Genomic DNA, 4,941 nt, shown 5'->3' on the forward strand with positions numbered 1-4,941 from the left:
AAACACTTATGAAAAATTCCTCATCACTGCAGAAGAGGTAATATCCCATCTATCTGCTGAGGTCAAAATTCATATCTATGGGGATTTCAATCAACGCCACGCTGACTTCATCGAGGACTCTGAAAATGAAAGCATATTACTCCCAGTCGTTGGGGACAATGAAACTTTGCAGTTCATTTTTGACAAAATTGCTAATTTGGGATTGAATCAAATAAATAACATAAAAAACCAGCAAAATTGCTATTTGAACCTTTTACTAACAAACATTTATGAAGATTTTTGCGTAATTGAAGCGCCAAACCCCTTATGGGAAAACGAGGCTTTTCATACGGCGATTGAATATTCCATATTTATACATGAACATCAAAGACCCAACGACTGCGTATATGAAGAAGTCTTTGAATACCAATCTGCAAATTATGAAAACATTAAGAATAGATTAAACAGTGTCAATTGGCAAGAAATTTTTAGGAATGAAGGAAATGTCGAAACTGCTGCTGACGTCTTTTAAAAAATTTTATTTGGAATTATATCACAAGAAACACCATTGAAGAAAAGAAGGCGCCACCGAAACTTTAAGTACCCGGTCTGGTTCAACAGACAAATCATGAACTTAAAGAATCGGAAACAGAAAGCACATAAATTTTACAAAAAGCACAATACTAATGAAAATTTATCATCATATTTGAACCTATGCGAACAACTGAACTTGGCCATCAGCAATGCACTTGAAGAATACAATGCTAAAATTGAACTTGAAATAAAGACTTGTCCAAAGAACTTTTTCAACTACGTGAAAACAAAGTTGAAAACTGGAAATTTTCCGTCAAAAATGCACCTTGACGCACATGTCGGTGATAACTCGGAGCAAATTTGCAATCTTTTTGCAAATTTCTTTCAAGAAATTTATACGACATTTAATGAAAAAGATCGTGATCGCGATTATTTTTCATTTTTCCCAGAATTCTCAAGGGACACTAGCATTAATCAAGTTCATGTGCAGGATATTCTGCAAGGACTAAAAAATTTAGACGCTTCGAAAGGTCCAGGACCAGACGGAATTCCTCCTGTATTCATAAAAAGTTTGGCAATGGAACTGACAGCTCCATTGTTTTGGCTTTTCAATATGTCATTGGAATCAGGAGATTTTCCTAAAATTTGGAAAAGCTCATTTTTAGTGCCTATATTCAAATCTGGTCGAAAGTCTGACATTCGAAATTATCGCGGAATAGCCATTATCTCTTGCATTCCAAAGCTTTTGAAGCAATTATAAACGAAAAATTATTTGCCCAAATTAAGAACCGAATAACTGACAGGCAACATGGCTTTTTCAAAGGCCGTTCAACCTCAACTAATTTAATTGAATTTATAGACTTTTCATTGAATGCAATGGATAATGGCAACCATGTGGAAGCTCTTTATACAGACTTTAGTAAGGCATTTGATCGCATAGACATACCAATGCTTCTTTTCAAATTACAAAAAAATTGGCATAAAATCTCAACTCCTGAAATGGCTTGAATTATACCTAACGAATCGCCAACAAATAATAAATTTCAATGGAAAGAAATCGCTCCCTATTCAAGTCACTTCAGGAGTTCCGCAAGGATCTCATTTAGGACCCCTACTTTTCATACTATATGTAAATGACATTTCCTTTATTCTCAAAAATCTCAAAATGCTCATTTATGCCGACGACATGAAGCTCTATTTGGAAATAAGAAATGAAGAAGACATCAGCATATTCCAGAATGAAATTCACATTTTCTACCTGTGGTGCAAAAAAAGCCTTCTGAAGCTCAATGTAAAAAAATGCAGCTTAATATCATTTAGCAGAAAAAGAACAACACCAAACATAACAGTTACATTAGGAGATCAGAATGTAGAAAAATGTGAACGAGTCAGGGATTTAGGAATTATCTTAGACTCCAAACTTACTTTCACAGACCATTACAATACTATCATCCATAGGGCAAATAACATGCTGGGCTTTATTAAGCGCTTTTGTTTTAATTTTCAAGACCCATACACAATAAAAACACTATATATTGCCTACGCAAGGTCTTTACTGGAATATTGCAGCGCTGTTTGGTCTCCATATTCAATTTCACAGGAAGAAAGAATAGAATCAGTTCAAAAGCAATTTCTACTATATGCCCTTCGTAAATTAGGTTGGACATCATTTCCACTTCCATCATATAAAGCGCGCTGCATGCTCATTGACATACAAACACTAAAAGAACGCCGCGAATATGCAATGGTTTCATTTGTAAACGATATTGTTTCGCAGCGTATAGACTCAAAAGAAATTCTATCAAAATTAAACTTTTATGCACCCTCTCGGCAACTCCGAAATCGAAATTTATTTTTCATTAATCACTATCGCACAAACTACGCGAAAAACGGGCCAATAAATCGCATGATGGCCTCTTACAATCAACACTGCGAAACCATTGACTTTACAATGTCTCGGCAAAAACTCAAACAATATTTAACAAGAAGGTAGTGACTTCAAATCGCGATGATAAACAAAATACGACGGTCAAAGCGCGATCCCGGATGCTGTACACGACGATGCTGACGAAGTTTGACTGCGTGGTAATGGACGACGAAACCTACGTCAAAGCCGACTACAAGCAGCTTCCGGGACAGGAGTTTTATACGGCAAAGTTCGCGAAGAAATATCTGGTTTGGCAAGCCATCTATACCTGTGGCTTAAAAAGCAGCATTTTCATAGCTTCCGGGACTGTCAACCAAGAAATTACATGAAAGAGTGATTGAATAAACGTCTGCTGCCTTTCCTGAAGAAACACGGTTGTTCCATAGTGTTTCGGCCGGATTTGGCATTTTGCCATTACGGTAAAAAGGCCATGGAGTGGTATGCCGCCAACAACGTGCAGGTGGTTCCCAAGGACAAGAACCCTCCCAACACGCCAGAGCTCCGCCCAGTTGAGAAATACTGGGATATTGTCAAGCGGAACCTAAAGAAGACCAAAAAACTGCTAAGAACTAGCAGCAGTTCAAGGCAAACTGGCTTTCTGCGGCGAAGAAGGTGGACAAGGTGGCTGTACAAAATCTGATGGCAGGGGTTAAGCGTAAGGCCCGGCAATTCGGATTTGGAAAAGTGGAAGTCTAACTGAATATTTTTCCTGAATTTTTTACTAATTAAACTTGAAAAAGAAATTTAATTTGATTTTTCAAATAAACGATTTCACCGATTTACACGCGTTTTCCCTTGACCAAATTTTGACCGTATCACCCTTTAGCTGAGTTGACTTTGAGACTTGCCCTTGCCTAAGTTGACTTTGAGACCTGCTACCTTGGAACTTTCGATAAGGTCCTGGAGTTTGCTCTGCATATCCAGTTGTTTTTGGCGAGCAAAACATAATCGCCTGTTAGGTCAAGGTCGATTTTGAACAGTTTTATCAAAATAATCCTGAATTGTTTTTTTAAAGTCTTAAATTTGATTCCTGATGATGTGTTTCTAGGTTTCTGTTGAATGATTCTTGGGTATTGACCAAAATAGTCAGGATATTGCCTGATTTTTGGGTTGAAAAATTATTAAATAACTGTCCGGATTTTTCCAAGATTTTAGATAAAATTGCCTGACTTGCCGCGGCCCGGTATTGAGCAACAAAGAAAACCTTGCCTCTACATTTTGGAATTTTGCTCATAATACTTAAGTTTATCTTAAGAATTGAGAGCCAAGCCATGTAATTGAATGGTGTGAAGTTTGTTAAAGTTGGTTCAGTAGTTCCAGATTTATATAAGATGCAAGATAAGGGTTACTAAAATAAGGGCCGATTTTTTAAGTGTTTAGAAAGGTGGTTAACATTACTTTTTTTCATTAAACGCCATTGCCACGAATGCCATATAGGACCAAAAGACCAATAAGAGACCAAAATAAAACCTGAAAAAATTGAAAACTACAAAATTATTTCAAACCCTTGATTTTATTTTTGATTGTATTCATCAAAAATTCGTTAGAGAAAGGGTTTTGAAATAAGTTCGAATCGCTTTCCAAAAAACCGTACCAAATCTTCGCTGAAATTATCGTTTCGGAAATAAAACAAATTCAAACATCCCAATCCAACTGACAGCTTGCACGGAAACCAATTTTCCCAAGTGGGATCGAAGTGTTTCCAAGTATCTGAATAAGTTAATTGTGTTCGAAATAAATCGATCACACGCACGAGTTGAAACGCAAATACAAATCCTACGCAACCGAATGATGCCGATGGTAGTTGGAGGCGGGGGAAAATGTTTGATATATTATAAGCAATACCATCGGAAAAGTTTCTTTCCTGTTGAGAAAACTGAGCACTCAACTTTTAAATTGACTTTCTAGGTTGTTTTTTATATTATTTTTTTTTTCATCACTTCCCATCGTCAGTTAAATTTAATTCCGTTCTCTCGTCTTGAGCATATGTTGCAATTAAAAGCAATTAAAATGCAAACATGATCAGAGCTCATATAAATTGTCTAGTCCGCGCGGCTTTCGTGTTACTGCTCTGAGTCGAAGACGATCCAGGACCAAGGTTTTCAAATAGTGCCAGTGTAAATGATTAAGCATTCGAAGATAAAAAAAAAACGAAAACTTGTTTTATTATCCTGCATCTTGCCAGTCAAAAGCAACGACGGTTAGCAGCCATTATTTGAACAACACTTTTCGGAAACCATACCAAGAACCTAGCACCTAGATGATAAGTTTATGTTTCCATTTTTTATAACGCCAGGACATGACTTGGAACATTTTTTCTCGAAGCTAGGCAAGTTACCATACCATAATCCTTGAAGAAGATCCGGTATCATTTCGGAAGCAAGCGAGTATGCAAATGAGGGGATTCTGGTCTGGCTGGATCTCACCTTTTTGATGAGAGCGCTCAAACCGTGTGGCCGGTTTTTGATGTGGCAGGTTTTCACACACGCAAAAGGATAAAT

This window comes from Uranotaenia lowii, chromosome 3 (assembly GCF_029784155.1).
Source record: "Uranotaenia lowii strain MFRU-FL chromosome 3, ASM2978415v1, whole genome shotgun sequence".
Taxonomy (NCBI): Eukaryota; Metazoa; Arthropoda; class Insecta; order Diptera; family Culicidae; genus Uranotaenia; species Uranotaenia lowii.